Below are 24,706 nucleotides of genomic sequence, written 5' to 3'. Positions count from 1 at the left end.
CACCCGCCTCATCAATATTCACTGCCCTGGGCGGCTTCTGCTGTCCCCGACGTTCCGAGATCCGGCGCATGTGCCCGGCACCCTCACTGGCCGGGATCACATCACGCCTACATCCCCTCTGCTTTGAGGCTCCTTCAGCCTCTGCGTTCTGCGCCTGCACTGGGCACTTTTCACAGCAGAGCAGAAGCTGCCCAGAGAAGTGAATATTGATGAGCTGGGCGGCGCTTCAGAATGGCGGTTGGGGGCAGGCTGCCTGTGCAGAAGTAAAGCTGAAACGCCGCCCCTTGGGCAGAAAGACAAGCAATTCTATCAGGTTATAAAACATCATTTTACAGTATTCATAAGGTGGACAGGGGTTAGACTTATATGTTTTTATTACACAATAGAAGACCTGTGCATAAATATATACAGCCAATTATGCTTATTCGGCCTGTCAGTGTCCCTTTAACCACCTCCCGACCGCCTAACGCGCCGATGCGTCCGGGAGGTGGTTGATTTATTCCTCCTGGACGCATCGGCGCGTCATCTCGCGAGGCGCGAGATTTCCTGTGAACGCAGGCGCGCGCGCTCACAGGAACAGAAGGTAAGCGAGTGGATCTCCAGCCTGCCAGCGGCGATCGCTCGCTGGCAGGCTGGAGATCCGAATTTTTTAACCCCTAACAGGTATATTAGACGCTGTTTTCATAACAGCGTCTAATATACCTCCTACCTGGTCCTCTGGTGGTCCCCTTTGTTAGGATCGACCACCAGAGGACACAGGTAGGTCAGTATAGTCCCACCAAACACTACACTACACTACACCCCCCCCCCCCCGTCACTTATTAACCCCTTATAAACCCCTGATCACCCCATATAAACTCCCTGATCACCCCCCTGTCATTGATCACCGCCCTGTCATTGATCACCCCCCTGTCAGGCTCCATTCAGACGTCCATGGATCCATGTATCCATGGATCCGTAAAAATCATGCGGACGTCTGAATGGAGCCTTACAGGGGGGTGATCAATGACAGGCGGGTGATCACCCATATACACTCCCTGATCACCCCCTGTCATTGATCACCCCCCTGTCAGGCTCCATTCAGACGTCCGCATGATTTTTACGGATCCGATCCATGTATCCATGGATCCGTAAAAATCATGCGGACGTCTGAATGGAGCCTTACAGGGGGGTGATCAATGACAGGCGGGTGATCACCCATATACACTCCCTGATCACCCCCTGTCATTGATCACCCCCCTGTAAGGCTCCATTCAGACGTCCGCATGATTTTTACGGATCCGATCCATGTATCCATGGATCCGTAAAAATCATGCGAACGTCTGAATGGAGCCTTACAGGGGGGGTGATCAGTGACAGGGGGGTGATCACCCTGATTACCCTGATCACCCCCTGTCATTGATAACCCCCCTGTAAGGCTCCATTCAGACGTCCGCATGCGTTTTGTGGATCCGATCCATGGATCCATGGATCCGTAAAAAATCATGCGGATGTCTGAATGGAGCCTTACAGGGGGGGTGATCAGTGACAGGGGGGTGATCACCCTGATTACCCTGATCACCCCCTGTCATTGATAACCCCCCTGTAAGGCTCCATTCAGACGTCCGCATGCGTTCTGTGGATCCGATCCATGGATCCGTAAAAATCATGCGGATGTCTGAATGGAGCCTTACAGGGGGGGTGATCAGTGACAGGGGGGTGATCACCCTGATTACCCTGATCACCCCCTGTCATTGATAACCCCCCTGTAAGGCTCCATTCAGACGTCCGCATGCGTTCTATGGATCCGATCCATGTATCCATGGATCCGTAAAAAATCATGCGGATGTCTGAATGGAGCCTTACAGGGGGGGTGATCAGTGACAGGGGGGTGATCACCCTGATTACCCTGATCACCCCCTGTCATTGATAACCCCCCTGTAAGGCTCCATTCAGACGTCCGCATGCGTTCTGTGGATCCGATCCATGTATCCATGGATCCGTAAAAAGTCATGCGGATGTCTGAATGGAGCCTTACAGGGGGGGTGATCAGTGACAGGGGGGTGATCACCCTGATTACCCTGATCACCCCCTGTCATTGATAACCCCCCTGTAAGGCTCCATTCAGACGTCCGCATGCGTTCTGTGGATCCGATCCATGTATCCATGGATCCGTAAAAATCATGCGGATGTCTGAATGGAGCCTTACAGGGGGGGTGATCAGTGACAGGGGGGTGATCACCCTGATTACCCTGATCACCCCCTGTCATTGATAACCCCCCTGTAAGGCTCCATTCAGACGTCCGCATGCGTTTTGTGGATCCGATCCATGGATCCGTAAAAAATCATGCGGATGTCTGAATGGAGCCTTACAGGGGGGGGTGATCAGTGACAGGGGGGTGATTACCCTGATCACCCCTGTCATTGATAACCCCCCTGTAAGGCTCCATTCAGACGTCCGCATGCGTTTTGTGGATCCGATCCATGTATCCATGGATCCGTAAAAAATCATGCGGATGTCTGAATGGAGCCTTACAGGGGGGGTGATCAGTGACAGGGGGGTGATCACCCTGATTACCCTGATCACCCCCTGTCATTGATAACCCCCCTGTAAGGCTCCATTCAGACGTCCGCATGCGTTCTGTGGATCCGATCCATGTATCCATGGATCCGTAAAAATCATGCGGACGTCTGAATGGAGCCTTACAGGGGGGGTGATCAATGACAGGGGGGTGATCAGGGAGTCTATATGGGTGATCACCCCCCTGTCATTGATCACCCCCCTGTCATTGATCACTCCCCCCCTGGTAAGGCTCCATTCAGCCATTTTTTTTGGCACAAGTTAGCGGACATTTTTTGTTTGTTTTTGTTTTTTCTTACAAAGTCTCATATTCCACTAACTTGTGTCAAAAAATAAAATCTCACATGGACGCACCGTACCCCTCACGGAATCCAAATGCGTAAACATTTTTAGACATTTATATTCCAGACTTCTCACGCTTTAGGGCCCCTAAAAAGCCAGGGCAGTATAAATACCCCACATGTGACCCCATTTCGGAAAGAAGACACCCCAAGGTATTCCGTGAGGGGCATATTGAGTCCATGAAAGATTGAAATTTTTGTCCTAAGTTAGCGGAAAGTGAGACTTTGTGAGAAAAAAAACAAAAAAAATCAATATCCGCTAACTTATGCAAAAAAAAAAAAATTCTAGGTACTCGCCATGCCCCTCATTGAATACCTTGGGGTGTCTTCTTTCCAAAGTGGGGTCACATGTGGGGTATTTATACTGTCCTGGCTTTTTAGGGGCCCGAAAGTGTGAGAAGAAGTCTGGGATCCAAATGTCTAAAAATGCCCTCCTAAAAGGAATGTGGGCACCTTTGCGCATCTAGGCTGCAAAAAAGTGTCACACATGTGGTATCGCCATACTCAGGAGAAGTTGGGGAATGTGTTTTGGGGTGTCTTTTTACATATACCCATGCTGGGTGAGAAAAATATCTTGGTCAAATGCCAACTTTGTATAAAAAAATGGGAAAAGTTGTCTTTTGCCAAGATATTTCTCTCACCCAGCATGGGTATATGTAAAATGACCCCCCAAAACACATTCCCCAACTTCTCCTGAGTACGGCGATACCAGATGTGTCACACTTTTTTGCAGCCAAGGTGGGCAAAGGGGCACCTTTCGGATTTCGCAGGCCATTTTTTACACATTTTGATTTCAAGGTACTTCTTACACATTTGGGCCCCTAAATTGCCAGGGCAGTATAACTACGCCACAAGTGACCCCATTTTGGAAAGAAGACACCCCAAGGTATTCCGTGGGGGGCACGGCGAGTTCCTAGAATTTTTTATTTTTTGTCACAATTTAGCGGAAAATGATGATTTTTCTTTTTTTTTTCTTTTTTCCTTACAAAGTCTCATATTCCACTAACTTGCGACAAAAAATAAAAAATTCTAGGAACTCACCATGCCCCTCACGGAATACCTTGGGGTGTCTTCTTTCCAAAATGGGGTCACTTGTGGCGTAGTTATACAGCCCTGGCAATTTAGGGGCCCAAATGTGTGAGAAGAACTTTGCAATCAAAATGTGTAAAAAATGCCCTGCAAAATCCGAAAGGTGCACTTTGGAATATGTGCCCCTTTGCCCACCTTGGCAGCAAAAAAGTGTGACACATCTGGTATCGCCGTACTCAGGAGAAGTTGGGCAATGTGTTTTGGGGTGTCATTTTACATATACCCATGCTGGGTGAGAAAAATATCTTGGTCAAATGCCAACTTTGTATAAAAAAATTTGAAAAGTTGTCTTTTGCCAAGATATTTCTCTCATCCAGCATGGGTATATGTAAAATGACAGCCCAAAACACATTCCCCAACTTCTCCTGAGTACGGCGATACCAGATGTGTCACACTTTTTTGCTGCCAAGGTGGGCAAAGGGGCACACATTCCAAAGTGCACCTTTCGGATTTTGCAGGGCATTTTTTACACATTTTGATTGCAAAGTTCTTCTCACACATTTGGGCCCCTAAATTGCCAGGGCAGTATAACTACGCCACAAGTGACCCCATTTTGGAAAGAAGACACCCCAAGGTATTCCGTGAGGGGCATGGCGAGTTCCTAGAATTTTTTATTTTTTGTCGCAAGTTAGTGGAATATGAGACTTTGTAAGGAAAAAAGAGAAAAAAAAAAAATCATCATTTTCCGCTAACTTGTGACAAAAAATAAAAAATTCTAGGAACTCGCCATGCCCCTCACGGAATACCTTAGGGTGTCTTCTTTCCAAAATGGGGTCACTTGTGGCGTAGTTATACTGCCCTGGCAATTTAGGGGCCCAAATGTGTGAGAAGTACCTTGCAATCAAAATGTGTAAAAAATGCCCTGCAAAATCCGAAAGGTGCACTTTGGAATATGTGCCCCTTTGCCCACCTTGGCAGCAAAAAAGTGTGACACATCTGGTATCGCCGTACTCAGGAGAAGTTGGGCAATGTGTTTTGGGGTGTCATTTTACATATACCCATGCTGGGTGAGAAAAATATCTTGGTCAAATGCCAACTTTGTATAAAAAAATTTGAAAAGTTGTCTTTTGCCAAGATATTTCTCTCATCCAGCATGGGTATATGTAAAATGACAGCCCAAAACACATTCCCCAACTTCTCCTGAGTACGGCGATACCAGATGTGTGACACTTTTTTGCTGCCAAGGTGGGCAAAGGGGCGCATATTCCAAAGTGCACCTTTCGGATTTCACCGGTCATTTCTTACACATTTTGATTGCAAAGTTCTTCTCACACATTTGGGCCCCTAAATTGCCAGGGCAGTATAACTACCCCACAAGTGACCCCATTTTTGAAAGAAGACACCCCAAGGTATTCTGTGAGGGGCATGGTGAGTTCCTAGAATTTTTTATTTTTTGTCGCAAGTTAGTGGAATATGAGACTTTGTCAGAAAAAAAAAAAAAAAAGAAATCATCATCATTTTCCGCTAACTTGTGACAAAAAATAAAAAGTTCTATGAACTCACTATGCCCATCAGCGAATACCTTAGGGTGTCTACTTTCCGAAATGGGGTCATTTGTGGGGTTTTTCTACTGTTTGGGCATTGTAGAACCTCAGGAAACATGACAGGTGCTCAGAAAGTCAGAGCCGTTTCAAAAAGCGGAAATTCACATTTTTGTACCATAGTTTGTAAACGCTATAACTTTTACCCAAACCATTTTTTTTTTTGCCCAAACATTTTTTTTTTAATCAAAGACATGTAGAACTATAAATTTAGCGAAAAATTTATATATGGATGTCGTTTTTTTTGCAAAATTTCACAGCTGAAAGTGAAAAATGTCATTTTTTTGCAAAAAAATCGTTACATTTTGATTAATAACAAAAAAAGTAAAAATGTCAGCAGCAATAAAATACCACCAAATGAAAGCTCCATTAGTGAGAAGAAAAGGAGGTAAAATTCATTTGGGTGGTAAGTTGCATGACCGAGCGATAAACGGTGAAAGTAGTGTAGTGCCGAAGTGTAAAAAGTGGCCTGGTCATGAAGGGGGTTTCACCTAGCGGGGCTGAAGTGGTTAAATAACATAAAATACGTAAAAATAAAAAAAAATATCTTGATCTAGGAGGACGAGGTCCATATGGAGTAGGAGGTTGAGGAGGCGGTGGATGTAGTGGTGTAGGTGGAAGCGGCGGTAGAGGAGGAGGAGGTAGCCTACACAGTTTTTTGGTTTTTAATTTATTTATATTTTTTAAAATTAGGGTACACTCCATAACATTGGGAAATATAACCTGTGATAACCCCTCCAGTCTTGCTAAACACATTCAGACAATACACTGGCTGCAGGGCAGGCCAGCGCCTCCAAGGCCTAAAGGGCAAGCTCAGGCCATGTGCCCAATTTGGAGACCCAGAAGTTGAAGGGGGCAGACCCATCATTCAGTATGTGTAGGCATGTGCATACATACTGCTCCACCATATCGCACGTCCCCGTGATGTCCACGATCCAATTGGATATCTTCTCTATCAACTTTCGATGTTCTTTTATGTGCCTACCATGGTGATCACGGGTGGCGGGGATTCAGGGTTCCAGGCCGGAGAGGGAGCCTGAGAAAAGGATACCACATCCAAGGGAGGTCAATGGATGAAATTAAATTTAATCGAGCGGAACTGTGGGACAAAGTATTGAAGCATAAGCTTCCAAGTTAAGGAGGGGGCGCGCAGCAATTACCCACTCCCAACTCGGGGAGGTAGTGACGATAAATAACAATACAGGACTCGTAAGATGCCCTGTTATTAGAAAGATTAATAAAAAATTATAGGGAATGTCACTGTGGTATTTTGGATTTGGAAACATTAGCTAGGAGAGGCCCTGCTGCCGCTTTGTTGACTCTAGATAACTTCTGCCTGATTGCACATCCCTATGACGTCCACCATTCATTTGGATATCTTCTCTATCAACTTTCAATGTTCTTTTCTGAGCCTACCATGTTGATCACGGTAATCACCCAAAAATGTAACAGACAAATTAGTGACTTTTTTTAACCTGTCTACTAGGTATAGCAGTGGTATATCACACCCAAAAATTGATGAATCTCACCCAAAAATGTAATAAAGTAGTGAAATTACATAAAATAAAATAAAATACGTACAAATCAAAATAAAATATTTGATTTATGAGGTGGAGGTCCATATGGAGTAGAAGTTTGAGGAGGCGGTGGACATAGCAGTGTAGGTGGAAGCAGCGTTGGAGGAGGATGAGGTAGCCAACACTGGTTTTAATTTTTTATTAGGGTATACTGCAAAAGAGTGTGAAATATCCAAAATATAAGAATGAGCAATTGCGCTGCAGTATACCAATGGCTGGTTAAGGCCGGTAAACATGTCTATTCTGCACAAGGTACGGAAAAGTCCTGTGGGATCCATGCTTGGTTCATTTTAATGAACGTGAGCTTGTCCACATTGGCTGTGGACAGGCGGCTGCGCTTGTCTGTGATAAACCCCCCGTCACGTTCAGATAATACACTCGCTGCAGGGCAGGCCAGCACCTCCAAGGCGTAAAGGGCAAGCTCAGGCCATGTGCCCAATTTGGAGACCCAGAAGTGGAAGGGGGCAGACTCGTCATTTAGTACGTGTAGGCTTGTGCACACATACTGCTCCACCATGTTGGTGAAATGCTGCCTCCTGCTAAGATGTTCCATATCAGCGTGCTGACAAAGCTTTTCTACATTTTGGCCATACTAACCCTGCCTTCTGAGGTGCTGGCGGTGCCCCAGCTGCATTGGCGATCTCTTCCTCATCCTCTGCCTTTGCCTTGTGCTTCCACTGTGCCCCCACTGTCAGGTGAGAATGCCACCAGCAGCGTGTCTACCAGCGTGCGCCTGTACTCGAGCATCTTACGATCACGCTCCAGTGAGGGAATTAAGGACGGTACATTGTCCTCATATCGGGGACCCAGCAGCGTGGCCACCCAGTAATCAGCACAAGTTAGAATGTGGGCAACTTGGCAGTCATTGTGGAGACACTGCAGCATGTAATAGTTCATGTGTGCCAGGCTGCCCAGAGGCAACGAAAAACTGTCCTCTGTGGGAGGTGTATCGTCTGTGTCCTTTGTATCCCCCCATCCATACACCAGTGATGGCCATGAGCTGGTCTGGGTGCCACCCTTCTGGGAACATGGTTCCTCCTCCTCCATCTCCTCATCCTCCACCTCATCATCCTCCAGAACTGTGCCCTGGCTAGACAATAGTGTAACTGGCATTTGTGGGTGCAGGAACCCACCCTCGGAGCCACTTGTGAATGACTGGCCGGAAACTCTACGAAATGATCCCTCTTCCTCCTCCTCCAACTCCTCCTCCTGTGCCACATCCTCTTCCATCATCGCCAGCAGCGGTTTTTCAAGGAGGCATAGAAGTGGGATTAATGATGAGAACGGCGTTCTATGCACTGGCCATGTTGGTTGAGTACTCGAAACAGCACAACAAGGGACACAGATCTCGCATGAAGGCCCAGTCATTGGTAGTGAAGTGGTACTGTTCTGCAGAGCGACTCACCCGTGCGTGCTGCAGCTGAAACTCCACTATCGCCTGCTGCTGCTCGCACAGTCTGGCCAGCATGTTCAAGGTGGAGTTCCACCTTGTGGACACGTCACATATGAGGCAGTGAGCAGGAAGGCCGCAGTTACTGCTGCAGTGTTGACAGGCGAGCAGCAGCAGGGTGAGAACGCCAAAAGCGCGCACAGATGGCCCGCACTTTATGCAACAGCTCTGACATATCGGGGTAATTTTTAAGGAATCTCTGCACCACCAAATCAGGCAAGGGATGTGCGTCAAACCTGCTAGTCTCAGAGCTGCTACTAGATTTCGCCCATTATCGCACACCACCAGGCAGGGCTTGAGGCTCACTGGCACCAACCACTCATTGGTCTGTTGCTCAAGGCCCGTCCACAGCTCCTGCGCGGTGTGGGGTTTGTCCCCCAAACAGCTAAGCTTTAAAACTGCCTGCTGTCATTTACCCCTGGCTGTGCTGAAGTTGTTAGTAAAGGTGTTACGCTGACCAGATGAGGAGCCGGTAGAGGATGAGAAAGCGGAGTAGAAGGAGGAAGCAACAGGACGCAAACTGAAGTGCCCTGCAATCCTCGGTGGTAAAAGGACATGCACCAAACTGTTATCCGCCTCAGGCCCAGCAGCCACTGTATTTACCCAGTGTGCTGTTATGGAGATATAACGTCCCTGACCGTGCTTACTGGTCCACGTATCCGTAGTGAGGTGCACCTTGCCACAGATGGCATTGTGCAGTGCACACCTGATTTTGTCCCCCACTTGGTTGTGCAGGGAAGGGATGGCTCACCTGGAAAAGTAGTGGCGGCTGGGCACGACATACTATGGGACAGCCACCACCACAAGTCTTTTAATATTCTCTGTCTCCACCAGGCGGAATGACAGCATTTCAAAGGCCAGTAATTTAGAAATGCTGGCATTCAGGGCTAGGCATCGTGGGTGGGTAGGGGGGTACTTCTTCTTCCTCTCCAGTGTTTTGGAGATGGAGAGCTGAACGCTTCTGTGGGACATTGTGGAGATGCTTGGTGACCCAGGTGGTGGTGTTGCTGGCAGATACTCTGTTTGCGGGATGGCACTGTCACTCCAGAGGTGGAAGAAGAGGCCAAGACTGCAGCAGAAGAGGAAGCAGGAGCCAGAGAAGTTTCTTAGTTTTTGAGGTGTCTACTCAACTGCAGCTCGTGCTTTGCACTTAAATACCTGGTCATGCAGGTTGAGAACGTTTATGCCTCGCTTCAGGCTCTGATTGCCCAGCGTGCAAACCACTCGTGTCTTGTCGTCAGCACATTGTCTGAAGAACTGCCACGCCAGGGAACTCCTTGGAGCTGGCTTTGGTGTGCTCGGTCCCTTGCTGCGGTGGGCAGTAGCAGGGGTACTGTCTAGGGCAGGAATGCTCAACCTGTGGCCCTCCAGCTGTTGTAAAACTACAACTCCCACCATGCCCTGCTGTAGGCTGATAGATGTAGGCTGTTCAGGCATGCTGGGAGTTGTAGTTTTACAACAGCTGGAGGGCCGCAGGTTGAGCATGCCTGGTCTAGGGGATGGCCGCTCCTCTTTTGCACCCTGCTCCCTCTTCTGCTGTGCTGGTGGCTCTGTGCAACCACTGCCTCTTCATCCGAACTACATAGGTCACTCGCATGACCTTGATTCCAAGTAGGGTCAAGGACCTCATCGTCCTCCACATCATCTTCCACCCAGTCTTCACCCCTGCCCTCCTTGTCAGTCTGCACACTTTTGAAAGCCCCAGCAGTTGGCACCTGTGTTTCATCATCATCCGAGACGTGCTGCGATGGTCCTGGGAAACCCTGCTAACAGATTCATCAAAAAGCAGAATAGACTGCTGCATGACTTGGGGCTCAGACTGCTTGGCTGATTTGCAAGGGGGTGAGCTGAAAGACTGATGGACATTGGCTGCAGGTGCCAACTCTGATCTTTCAGCAGGAGACTGGGTGGGAGACAATGTGAAGGAACTGGAGGCACTGTAAGCAACCCAATCTACTATCGCTTGTACTTGTTCTGGCCTCACGATTCGTAGAGTCGCATTAGGCCCGACCAAATACCTGAGTAAGCGGTTTCACTTGTGCTTGTAGCTGGCACAGATCGACCACGTCCTCTCCCTGCAACAGGAGCTCCACCAGCAGCAGCACGACCTGGGCCACATCCGTTATTTGACACTCTCCTCATATTTCTCAAATTTAGGATCTTGCCCTAAATGGGTGTTTAATTAATTCCAGAATAGAACGACAGTATGTACAGGGTGCATCTCACACGCCCTGAACCAGACTAGGCCTCAATTAAACTTGTTTGCCCAAAATGGCTGTATTTCAAATACCTGAATAGAACTCCTGTATATAAATGGTGTATCTCACACGTCCTGACCCACACTAGGCCGCAATTAAAGATTTATGCCCAAAATGGCTGTTTTTCCATTAACTGAATATAACCCTGTATATAAAGGGTGCATATCACAATGACATCTGCAGCAAAGGCTGCCTAATTTTTTTTATTTGCCTAAATGGGTGTTTGTTTAATAACTGAATATGACAGCAGTATATAACCCTGGAATTTCAAATGTCTTGATGCTGCAAGGGCGGAAAAACAGTATTTTCTCAAAAAAGTGTGTCTTTAAAAACCTGCTCTGCAGCCTTTCAAAAAGCGCCAAGGAAGTGCCATACACCGAACCCAAACCCAAACTTTTACTTAAATGTCCGGGTTTGGTTCCGGGGTCCAAAAATCCTAAAGTTCAGTACGAACCCGAACTTTACGGTTCGGGTTTGCTCAACCCTACTTATAAACTATAAACAAAGTTAGGGATATTTGGCTTGTGGGTAAAATTTCAGGATGAACATAAAATGGACTCTAACCTTTACATGTGAACTTAATGTGACCTTCCATAAACTTTTAAATGCATATGCCCAACTCTTCAATTTTTCAGTACATTTTCGCAACTTGCTGTTCTCTAACAAGAAGCCAAATAGCAAATTTCACAAGTGTTTTCTCCATGAATAGCCCAATAAATATTTTAGTTCAATTAGAATTGGTATTTAAACAGTCGTCCTCATCATACTGTTCATATTTTGACATCTTGATGACACCTAACAATTGATCAACAGTACCTTGCCATTGCAAGTCTTCAAACAGGATGTTCTTAGACAGAAGTGGCCACACAGTGTTATCAGCAGGTTGCAACAGAGATACAGAAGAGACTGTAAGAATCACAGAAAAGTATAGAAGTGGACGTCTTTTGGCCACACCCCACACTAATGACTGCTTCATTGTGAACAATGCCCTGCGGAATCGGATGATGAATGCGACACAACTCCAGGCACACTTAAAGGGGTTCTGCACTTTCAATTAACTGATGATCTATCCCCGGGACCCCCGCCGATCAGCTGTTTGAGAAGGCAGCGGCGCTCCAGCAGCACCGCGGCCTTCTCACTGTTTACCGTCAGGCCGCCCGCCCACTGACGTCACGACTTGTATCAACTACAGTGGGCGCGGCTAAGCTCCATTCAAGTGAACAGAGCTTAGCCGCGCCCACTCTAGTTGATACAAGTCGTGACGTCAGTGGGCGGGCGGCCCGGCGGTAAACAGTGAGAAGGCCGCTGCCTTCTCAAACAGCTGATCGGCGGGGGTCCCGGGTGTCGGACCCCGGCCGATCAGAAGCTGATGATCTATCCAGAAGATAGATCATCAGTTAATTGAAAGTGCAGAACCCCTTTAAGGGAGGTGAGAGACACCCAAGTGTCAAGTCAGACCATTCAAAACTGTTGATTTTAGCGTGGTCTGCATGCTAAACAACCTGCAAGGGTAATGTCACGGTCCCTCTCATGACAGAGGTGAGAAGATTGGAGAGACTGGCGGTACTGGTGAAGGTATCTGAGAGTCTCTCTGTTTTTATCTTGCAGTGTTGTTGTTGTATATCACCGTCAGTTTGGCCAATGATCATATTAGACCATTCAAATCCGCAGTGGATGCAAGGTTCTTCTTTGTTAAGAAAAAGGATGGAACTCTTAAGCCATGTGTTGGGCTGGTATCGCCAACTACTACCGTAAATTTATCTTGAATTACTCGACTGTTGTTAAACCATTAACAGATATGACTAAGAAAGGTGCAGATTTCTCAGTCTGGTCTGATGAGGCATTACATGCTTTTTCAGCAGTGAAGGAGCTTCTGCTCCTATACTGGTGCAACCTGATGTGTCACAGCCATTCATTGTGGAAGTTGACGCATCTGAGGTAGGGGTTGGAGCAGTCTTGTCGCAGGGTCCTTCTAACTAACAAATGGCGCCCATGTGTTTTTTTCTTAAAAAAACTCTCTATTGCGGAAATAAATTATGATGTAGGTAATAGAGAGTTGCTGGCCATTAAGTTGGCTTTTGAGGAATGGCGTCATTGGTTGGAAGGAGCAATTCATCCCATTACAGTAATTACTGATCACAAAATTCTGGCTTATCTGGAGTGGGCTAAACATCTGAACCCTAGGAAGGGCAGATAGCAGTTGTTTTTCACCAGATTTAATTTCGTTGTCACCTATCGCCCTGGGGTTAAGACGTCAAAGCAGATGCTTTGTCGTGTAGCTTTCCCAGGAGAGGGGTGTGTCGTTGCATCCGCCCTTTATCCTGAACTTGAGGCAGAGGTGTTGGAGGCCCAGGGAGATGCACCTGATTCTTGTCCTCCAGGGAAGTTGTTTGTTTCTTCGGAACTACTGCATAAGGCTTCCGTGACTTCCGTGAGCTTAATCTCATTACTGTCTGTGAGACTTATCCCCTTCCTTTAATCCCGGATTTGTTCAATCAGATTGTCAATGCCAAGGTGTTCTCGAAATTGGATTTGAGGGGGGCATATAATCTGATAAGGATCAAGCAGGGGGACAAATGGAAGATGGCCTTCAATACCCCTGAGAGTCATTTTGAAAATATGGTCATGCCTTTTGGATTAACCAATGTTCCTGCAGTTTTTCAACATTTCATCAATGACATCTTTCATCATCTGGTAAGCAGGTTTGTTGTGGTGTATCTGGATGATATTCTGATTTATTCTCCTTACATGGAGATGCATCAGGATCACGTGAGACAGGTCTTCCAGCTCCTAAGGGAGAATATATTTTATGCTAAGATGGAGTATGTATTTGAGGTTCTGGAAGTGCAATTCCTGGGTTGCCTACTCTCATATTTGGGTTTTCGTATGGATCATGAAAAAGTCTGTGCTGTGTTGGACTGGGATCGACTCGAAAATCTGAAATCGCTCATGCACAGTACTTTTCTTACAGGACACTCTGGGAGCAGATCCACAGTTAAACTCATTTCCCGGAGATTTTGGTGGCCAGAGTTGCATAGATGTATTGAGGGATATGTGTCAGCTTGTGAGACTTGTGCGAGTGCCAAGGTGACAAATACTCGGCCTTCAGGATCTCTACTTCCTTTGTCTATCCCATCCTGACCGTGGACTCATTTGTCCATGGACTTTATCACAGATTTGCCTAATTACTCATGGAAAACTGGGTTGTTGGTCGCTTCAGCAAGATGTCGCACTTGTAGCATTATCAGGTCTACCTAATGCAAAAATTCTTGCACAAGTGTTTGTTGATAACATCATAAAAATACACAGTGTCCCTTCTGATGTGGTGTCTGATGGGGGGACTCAGTTTGTTTCCAGATTCTGGAAGGCATTCTGTACTCGCCTGGGGGTCCAATTGTCCTTCTCTTCGGCTTTTCATCCTCAGTCGAACGGACAGACTGAATGCACTAACCAGAATCTGGAGACTTATTTAAGATGTTTTGTCTCTGAGAATCAGGAGGAGTGGTCTTCATTTTTGTCGTTGGAGGAGTTTGCCATTAATAACCGTAGACAGGAGTCCACTGATAAGTTGCCGTTTTTTGGAGCATATGGGTTTGGCACATTTTCTGGTAATGAAACTTCTGCTGTACCAGAAGAGATAAGATTTTCCTCTTCGTTGTCATCTATTTGGCATAAAATTCTAAACAAATATTTAAAAAAATTCGCAAAAAGTATAAACGTATGGCTGACAAGAGACGTATGAGTGGTATAAAATCTCTGCCATTATTAATCCGGTTGCTTTTCGTCTTGAAATTCGGCATGCTTTAAAAATGTATAATGTTTTTCACAAATCATTTCTGAAAAGATATGTTGAACCTGCTAAACCATTCTCCTTACCTCCTGCTCCTGTCTTGGTGGACTGTAATCTTGAATTTCAGATTGCCAGGATAGTGAAAACACAAATTCTCTGTAGATCTCTCCAGTATCTCGTGCACTGGAAAGGTTACGGTCCAGAGAAAAGAATGTGGGCTCCTGCGACCAATATTATTGCCAGTCGCCTTGTGAAGGCCTTTCACAGGGCGCATACTGTTATAGTCGGCCCTTGGTGTCCGGAAGTCACCCGTAGAGGGTGGGGGGTACTGTCACGGTCCCTCTCATGACAGAGGTGGGAAGATCGGAGAGACTGGCAGCACATGAGGGTATCTGACAGTCTCTCTGTTTTAATCTTGCAGTGTTGTTGTTTGGTAATGACCACACCTATGGTCAGGTGCAGCTTGTGTTCATTACTGAGGCTATATTTAGTTCTGACTCATACTGCTTACCACGTGGTTGATATTTCCTGCTGAAGTTGGTTGAGCTGGTGTTTTGGATCTCTTGCTCCTCCATTCTTTTTTAAGCTAAGTGCATTTTGTTTTGCATTTTGTTGTTTTCTTGTGTGTGTTGTTGTCTAGATCTCAGGGAGACGCTGGTTCCTTCATCTCGTCTAATATCCTGCCACCACTCCTAGGGACTTCCAGGGTCTCCAGGGCTAAGGTTACGGTGTATGAGTATTTTCACCTTTATACTGTGAGGAGTCAGGGAGAGGTCTAGGGATTCCTAGGAGGTCACCATCCCTCTCCCTTTGCTTTGAGGCCTAGACTTTGGTCTATCTCTTCTGGTGCTTCCCCTCCCCATTACCCGTGACAGGTACCTGATCACAGATGTCATTGTCTTGCATGAGTCATTGAGCATCTACGCTGGATGAGGGACCAGTGGTTGCATCACCGAGGTTGCATCATTAGAGAATACCTGCGGGAGACTGGGGTACCCTAAAATGAAGTTGCCTGCAATTTCTCCAGACCTGAATCCCAATGAAAACCTATGGGATCGGCTGAGTCGCAAGTGTAGAGGCTTGAAACTCTATACCCAAAAATCTCAATGACCTAAAGGCCTCCCTTCAAGAAGAGTGGGGTGCCATGCAGACAGCAGACAATAAGTTGATTTGTGTACAGCATTAAAAGTCATTGTCAAGCTGTAATTGATGCTCAAAGCCACATGACAAGTTATCGAGACATTGAAATTTTAAGTGCAGCTATCTTCATATTTATTTATTTAAGTCCTGAAGTAGAATTGGTGGAACTGGCACCTATCAGACATTTATAGCGTATGCTTTACAGATGCTATAAATTTCTCAGATTGTCATACCACTTTAAATTTTATTGTTGCCCTTCAGGTTGGTTCAGTATTATAGTGTGTCCAGAAAAATGCATGTACTTAAAGGATAGTCTAATGGATCCTTTAAATCCTCATTTCTTTGATATTTATCTTTGACATTTAATGGTAATCGTTCTCTTATCCTAAATTAATGTGTGCTTGATATAGGAAACAAAAAGTTAATGACACCAACATATAGAAAAAACATGGCTACATTAACTTTGACCATATGGTAAATTCCTTCATAAATGTTTAAATAGTGATGTACTTTACATTTAACTTCAGTTTGTAGTACAGTAAATAGCTTTTTGCTCAAATGAAACTGATTAAACTTGCACATTGCTGTTTCCTTGTTTGACCTGAAAAACTCTCTGAGAACTGTACAGGAAGAAAGCCAGTTTTCTGTAGCAATTTACAGTACATCATGTATCCTAGAAACTGAAGAAGTAAGATAGGATGCATAAGTACATCACTGTATTATGCCAATGAGTCAGCCAAAAGCGATCTACTTGAGATAAGTTTTAAAATACAAGCAAATAAAAAATGTGTTATGTTGATGAAAAAAGTCTTTTTTCATTGGGTTCACAGCTGCAGGCTGATTACCCCCGACAGCATGGTTTCCGTTATTTCATCAAAGGAGGGCGGTTACTCACAGCTGCTGTAAACCATTTAATGGCCTCTAATTAAAACTAATTATTCTTCCTAAAATGATATTTGCCAGTACAAAAGGTATTTTAATTTTCAATGTGAGACCGTCAAGCTGTAAATTGTAAAAGACAAGTTTTTGTAACGCTGATGACAGAAATCTGCCAATTTCTTCTGATCATGAAGAGGGGAATGCCACTTGACCTTGAATGTGACGTATTTAGAAATGCTGTCTGCTAGAGTTTCAGCCTAAAATATTGGTAGCCTATAGCAATAACAACAAAAGTTAGATGAAAGAGCAGAATTGTACAGTTAAGAAATAAACATAGGAAATATCATGTTCCAATATTGCACTTTCTAGTGCTATCGTTTGCTGTAAGGCTACCTTCACACTTACGTTTTGGCTTTCCGTTTGTGAGATCTGTTCAGAGCTCTCACAAGCGGTCCAAAACTGATCAGTTTTGCCCTAATGCATTCTGAACGAAAAAGGATCTGCTCAGAATGCCTCAGTTTGCCTCTGTTCAGTCACCATTCCACTCTAGAAGTGGACACCAAAAAGCTGCCTGCAGCGTTTTGCTGTCCGCTTGACAAAAATGAACAGATCCGTCCTGGCACACAATGTAAGTCAATAGGGATAGATCTGTTTTCTCTGACACAACCTGGCACAATAGAAAACGGATCTGACTTCCATTGACTTTCAATGGAGTTCATGACGGATGCGTCTTGGCTATGTTACAGATAATGCAAACGGATCCGTTCATGACGGATGCATTCGGTTGTATTATTGTAACAGATCCGTTTTTGCAGATCCATGACGGATCCGCCCCTAAAACGCGAGTGTGAAAGTAGCCTTAGATTGACAGATCGTTAGCACAATTAATGGGCTCCTTAGCTTTCCTTTGTATAATTTTAAGTTGCAGTCAACCTTTGATTTCTTTATCTTTCTATTTATGATAGGTTCATTTTTGCAGTTATAACTCTTTTCGCTGCCAAGAAAGAAGAAACAAGCTGTTAATAACATTACCATGTATATCAATGAGGTGCAACAAAGCAAACATTAGCGTTAAAGAATAATAAGTAATGCTAGTTTAGATAATAAAACCTCCTTACCCTACTTTTCCCAACCTATTGTAGCCTACTCCAATGATTATTTGCTATTAATCAACTGCCAAATTCTGTATTCAGTGAAGATGGGTTAGCAGTAGCTCAGTGAAAAAATGTGGATTATTGAGTGGAGAGAAAAAAGGAGAAGTTTCTAGAGTGAGACAGATACAGACAGACACACAGAGATGCTGCTGCAGTACCTACTAAGTGTTCTATCTGCTGTGTTCATAGTTATACTGCTCAGTACTACTGTATGGAATTTCTGCTTTAGAGTGTGCGCAATGTCCAAGGGGGAAAACAGGGGAAAAATTCAAAATGCAAGTTATATAATGACCAGGTGTAGTGTTATTCCTCATAAATAAACTTAAATACATATTCTGAAAAGTCAACTAAAACCAAAGGTAAACTTACTTTAAAATAGAAAAATCTAAAAAATAAATAAAGATTCAGCAGATCTTGCAATAGATTTCAACATTAGCACAGCATATCAATCCCTGGCCCCACTTGGGCTCACAATCTAAATTCCAAATTACCCTATTAATATGGTTTTATTTGTGTTGCATAAAAACAGAGTACCTGAAGGAAACTATCAAAAACACTGTGAGAATATACAAATTCCATGCAGATGTTTCTCTTGGTTGGATTCTGTTGCAAGGCACAGAATTGATCCTGGCACTAATCTACCATGCTTTTCTATGTTTATGTCAACAGAATACTCTCAATAACGAGTGTGCTCACCATGTTCGCAAACCACATGACTACAATGGTGAAATGTGTGAATTCTTTTATTCAAAAATTCCTCCACTTAATGAAAAAAAAAATAGTAACTTAAGCAAACAAATCTCTTGGGGGCATATTAAGTTTTCTTATGAAGCCACATGATATCTAGGTGGGTCTTCTCTCCCAATACTCTGTTATATTTGCTGCTACATACATATATATATATATATATATATATATATATATTTTATTTATTTTTTTAATTTTTTGGGGGGGGATTTCCAATGCCAAATTTACAGCAAACCGCTAGAAAAAATATGCTACTTGTGAAGATGACCTAAAATGGAAGAGAAAATTAAAGCATCCCAAAATGGTACAGAAATGCTAGGCATATTAAAACAGATAGTAAACGTATAAAATCAAGCTATATCTAAATATTAATCCATAGCTCAATTTCAATGCAAATTTAACAAAACCATTCAAAGAATGCAGTGTGAATATGACTAGTAGACTTAGAGCATTTGTCTAATGGAGACAGTTCCTTTCCTTATGTCTAGAGATAAGCAAATCGAATTGCACAAAGTGGAATTTGATCCGAGTTTCAGGATAAATTCACCTTGAAGCAAAATTTCCTTGTGCTTCGTGTAAGCAAATTGATTTAGCCTGAAATAGTATAAAATAGAAAAAAATGTATTCTTACCTGCTCCATTTGCTTGCGATGGGCCGCCAGCCGCCATCTTGTTTGAATATCTCAGCCGAAATCCCGTGCGTGGTGACGTATGATGTCACCACGATGGCCGGCGTGATCATGTAATCTTGCACCGCACAAGATTTCGCACCAGATCTTCTAGCTAGATGGCGGCAGCTGGCCCATCGCTAGCAAATGGACGAGGTAAGTTTGATAAAAAAAAAATTAATGTTAATTTCACACAGTTTTCACAATCAGATGCCGCGATCATGAATGAAAACGGCATCTGAGGGGTACAATGACAGGGGTCGGTGCTATCGCCGCTCCCTGTCATTGCACCCACTACTTACCAAAAAATGCGCTTTGCGACAAAGCTAATTTTTTTGTAGAATTTGGCGAATCAGCCGAAAATCAAAACTTTTAAAAATTTGCTCATCTATACTTATGTCCATTAAGATAATACAATGGTCACAGAGTGGGGTTCCTCCATGAGGGAAATATGTTGGTTACAGGTGTCTATAGTGTCTTCCGTTCAGAAGTTCAGAGGGACATGAGCCATTCTTAAATTATATTTAAATGGCTGCCATATATTACATTTCCCCTGCTGCATATAATTATAGGTACATACAAATCACTTATCTAAAGTAGGACATGCATACTAGTGGGCATTTTGCTAACAATATAGATTAGATATCTTTATATATTTTCCTCTGGTTGTCTACCTGTAATTGAATTGGTAAGCATACAATGTGACACAAGCTAGCTTTGATGATATATTCCATTTATGTCATCTACCACCTGCAAAGGCACACACCAGACTTATAATGGCTTTCTTACCTTTTATGTGCTGTAAATGGATTGATAGATTAGACCTGGGGGCAGTGAACCAAGGAATAAGAGGTTTGCTGGAAAGGGTTTATTACTCTTTAATGTTATTCTTGGTCTAGTGTCAGCCAAGAAGGATGAGCTAGATTATCAGAAAGTAAGCTGGGTGCCAGAACAAGCATTCCCTTCATTTATCCCCCTTAGCCTTCGAGACATCGACTTCATGCATCATAAAAGTTATGATAAGTGTTATATGGAGGCATCACAAACACACCGATTTTAATGTATCTTCTTCTATCAGTGCTATCACCTTTAATAGGTTTATTTATTTTTGAAATGTCAGATATAGTTTTGCCATGATATCAGTTACCGGGATTATATATTTCTTTGTGTTTCAAGTAAAATAAAACTTTTGAATATATAAGCAGAATGAGCTGAACATTTCTAGATTATGTAGGTTATTGACATTGCATATAGAATAATCAATAAAAAAACGCAATAAAAGGTTGCAATCATACTGGAGTTTAGGATTGCTGTGTTCACTTTTATAAAAGATGAGAACAAATGAGACAGATGGTTAATAATGGTTTCCAATACTGTTTCCTTTTCTCTGGAAAGGGGAGCAGAGGCTAACCAGTTCCTGTCAAAATAATGGGCCCCATGCTTGCACCTTATAGAATATTTAACAGAGCCTAGTCATTTAAAAAAATTGTAATTGTATGTGTCAAAGGAAGTGACGCTTGGGTGCTGGATTGTAGCCAACAGGCAAGCATGAATCTCTTTAGGGAGCTCACTAGGCTGGGTCTCTGACAGCAGAATAATTTTTAACAGGGATAAGCAACCTTCAGCACTCCATCTACTATGAAACTACAACTCACAGCATGCAAGCATGTTTGGCTTTTCTTTGGACTCCCATAGAAGTGAATGAAGCATTCTTCGAGTTGCAGTTTTTGAAACTCTGGAGTGCCAAAGCTTGCTGATCCCTGATTTATGATGTACAAGTATTAATCCTATACTACTTCTTAAATGACCCAAATTTGGGTATAGCTATTAGGCAGAGTGCTAAACTGGGAAATTGGTGGTCACAAATGAATGTCCGTGCCTTAGAGAGGACTTGTGACTTCTCTTGACATGTCTGTTTTAGTGCTGCATGCATTCCCAGTGTAATAAGAATTCTGAACTGTTCTGATGACCATATGTTGTGTTGCTCCTCTTTTATAACTTCTTAAAGTTTATGAATGAATTGGCAGCAGACTGCAATAAAGGTATAACTCAATGATACTAGTTGGCTCCCCGCACAGCCTGACAATATCAATTTTTTTTTGTATCTATAGATATACCTAGGTAGAATTATACATTAGCTAAAAAAAAAAGCCAGCATTGTATAACATACTGTATTGGACTTCCCTGTAGGCTTAAATTTCTGCTATTGAATCATGTTTCTTATAATCTGACATAGCAAACACAAACTGTTTCTATCAATTTTACATTGCTCTATCATTGAGTATTATAGACTTTGGTCAGAATGCTCTGAGTTGTAAGGTATGAAGGAGTAGTAACAAACCATCATGGGGTATCAAATGTCTCTCAGATACCTCAGTAATTTTCAGGAGAATGTAAAAATCTATAAAATATTTACCCTTTTACTCCAAATCATTTTACCCTTTAACTCCAAATCATTGCCATTGTCATAAAGCACAAACATCCTCATAGAAGATTTAAAAAAAAATAAAAAAGCTAAAACATTAACAAAAAACATATTGGGGGAATTTATCAAGTCATAAACTCAAGAATGATGTCTTCAAAAAGTTACAGAACAGGGCATTTGCAACTTTTTGAGGTCTGACTTTTTGCATTTGTAAACTACTCACTATAGTTTTGAAGCATAGGTGGAAAAGTGGGTGAGGTTAGCTATGTTTGTGTTGAGCGATTCGTTTGAAAGCTTCATTAACAATTTAGCCGCCATACTACCATAAAATGTATGGGCTCCGTAGAGGTTTTTTGCAATCTGACACTTTGATTATGCGCATAAATTACAGTGTCAAAATCCAAAGATGAATTCAGCTTCGTTAATGAAGCACTAATGTTAATGAATTTCACTCCCAATATTTATAACTAAAACTTTTTTTAAAGTCGAAAAAAAAAGTCTCATAGCCACTCTGATAAATTTTATTCACAGTATATCACCATAGACTCAAGACAAAACTGACATCAGATATTGCCCTCCTGATAAATCTCCCCCTATATTTATCTTATGCAGACTCTAAATAATGATGTTAAATAAAATCCATTAAACATGCCATTCAAATTTTGGTATTTTGTGTTATGAATTTGATTGATTTGTGTTTTTATTTAACAGAACATTCTGAAATGTGGAAACACTGGATTATGTTGATGCATAGCTGGCAAAGATCATAACAGATTCATTGCTTTTATGGCATTTGATTATTCATTAAGTGGTATTTTTGCTGAGAGTAAAATATTGTGTGTAATTGCTTTCACTGTGGGTGTGGGACATTAGCTCAACATGAAAAGTTTGTGTAAATAGCAACACTAGGATAGAAGCCAAATTAATAAAACACAGACTGCATAAGATCTGTGTGTGTCTCTTGAGCTGAATGCAGGCATTGTTCTATGAGAGATATTTTAGGACCAACTTCTGAAGTGTATACAAAGCTTGAGTTTCAGCATCTATCTATCTATCTATCTATCCATCTGCCTATCTATTTTTTTTATCTATCTATCTATCTATCTATCTATCTATCTATCTATCTATCTATCTATCCAATTAGTTGTAATAACTTCATTTGCTTATATTTCAAAGTTTTTGTTTTGTGAGCATTTTGTATAAAATCCAGAATACTTTTATTAATTATTCCCCCATGGCCATCATTGCTGGCCGCACTGATGGATCATGGATCAGCAAGCTTGCAATCATGTCAGTGTATTGTATGGTCGATTCCTTCAGTTTGATGATTAGATATACTGGAGTTGTTATGTATGTCCATTTGCACAGGAACCAAAATGGCCCCATATGTGAATGATGCTTTTGTATTATGTGTGGAGTACTGTTTTGCTGCCATTATTAGAATGATAGGGAAATGTATTGATCAATTCTAACATTTGTTAAGTTTATGTACAGTTATTTCTTCATATTAATGTACACATAACAGATTGCGGGAGCATTATGGCACTTAAAATTTTAATAAGCATTCAAAATCAGAGACTACTGCACTGCTAAACTCACAGTAGGCTCCCAAATTGAAACGCTGTACAGCATAATGTAGGTGGTACCAAGTGGGGGAGGGGAAAGGAAGCCATCTTATCCAAACTTGCTCTACTGTGCTCTGTGCTCCGCTACACTAAATCTGTACATTTGGCTCAGCTTCTCAAGCTTCACAAACCCATAGCCAACTGTTGCTGTTCATTCAGTTCCCACATTGAAGCATTGTACAGGAATGTACAGCGTGATGTAGGTAGTACTAAGTTAGAGAAGAGGTGATGCTCACAGGCTTCTATGTTCTATACTCAGGCTAGCAAGCACAAGAGGGTGCATGTTTACCTGCTTGTAAACCAAGAGGTTCCTGCTGCCCAAGAACGGGGTGCAAATGGGGGTTGCATACAAAAAAATGGCACCAGTTTTTATGAAAGTAGGCCAGTGGAGCAACACAAAAAGGGCCCTCCACGTTGGTTTTCCCTCCTTATTGTAAAATATCTGCTGATGCCTTTGTCATACAACTATTATTCCTTATTCTACTAAATATTTTTGTGAGCATAGATATTTCTATATATAGATTGCAGTTGTTGTCCTGGGACAAAACTCTTCCCTAAAGTGATGCATTTTCTTTTACAGTCACCATTCTGGGATAGGCAGTCTACTATTTAGGTTACATACTGTAGTAAAAAAAAAGGTAGTACACTGTTCTCTTGTCCAGAGTAGAGAACAACTACAAAGGTTATCATTCTCTCTGGAAGACTTGTCCTGCATTTTGTGTTCTGAAATTGCTGTAGTTATTCAACATTACTCAAATATTATTATTATTAATACTATTATTATAATATTATATTATTATATTATAATATATTATTATAATAATATATTATAATAATTATAATAATAATTTATTATTAAAGCACTATTCATCCCATGGCACTGCATATATGAAAAGGGGTATACATACATAATACAGACAATTCCAATAAGCATGAACAAGATGGGTTACAAACTGGTGTAGAAGGAGAGAGGACCCTGCCCTTGAGGGCTAATAATATACAAGGTATGGGGGAAGGACACACTAGGTGAGGGTAAACCTGGTCATAGGGGTATAGCTGCAGGAGCAGTGTAGGTTGTAGACTTTTCTGAACAGGTGGGTTTTCAGTTTCTTTGGAAGGGTTACACTGTAGGTGATACTCTGATATGTGGGGTAGAGAGTTCCACAGTATGGATGATGCCCAGGAGAAATCTTGGAGGCAATTGTGGGAAAAGGTGATGCAAGAGAGGAGAGAGTAAGGCCCCATGCACATGGCCGTTGTTCACGGCCATGTGCGGGCCGTGGAACCGCGGCCTGGATCCCTCCTGAGAGCAGGAGCGCACAGCGTCACTAGTTGCTATGACGCCGTGCGCTCCCTGCTGCCGGCACAGTACAGTAATACACTGGTATAGATCATACCAGTGTATTACTGTATTGCGGCGGCAGCAGGGAGCGCACGGCGTCATAGCAACCAGTGACGCCGTG

General features: G+C 43.1%; 1 protein-coding gene across 6 annotated transcripts in view; it reads left to right on the top strand.

Annotated features, from left to right (window-relative positions):
• Nucleotides 1-24,706, top strand: part of DMD (dystrophin) — a 3,186,583-nt gene that overhangs the window by 2,076,230 nt on the left and 1,085,647 nt on the right. The gene's annotated exons all lie outside the window — the stretch shown is intronic.

This window comes from Bufo gargarizans, chromosome 3 (genome assembly GCF_014858855.1).
Source record: "Bufo gargarizans isolate SCDJY-AF-19 chromosome 3, ASM1485885v1, whole genome shotgun sequence".
NCBI classification, from domain to species: Eukaryota; Metazoa; Chordata; class Amphibia; order Anura; family Bufonidae; genus Bufo; species Bufo gargarizans.
The sequence above is the reverse complement of the archived record's forward strand: the minus strand, read 5'-3'. Positions and strand labels throughout refer to the sequence as shown.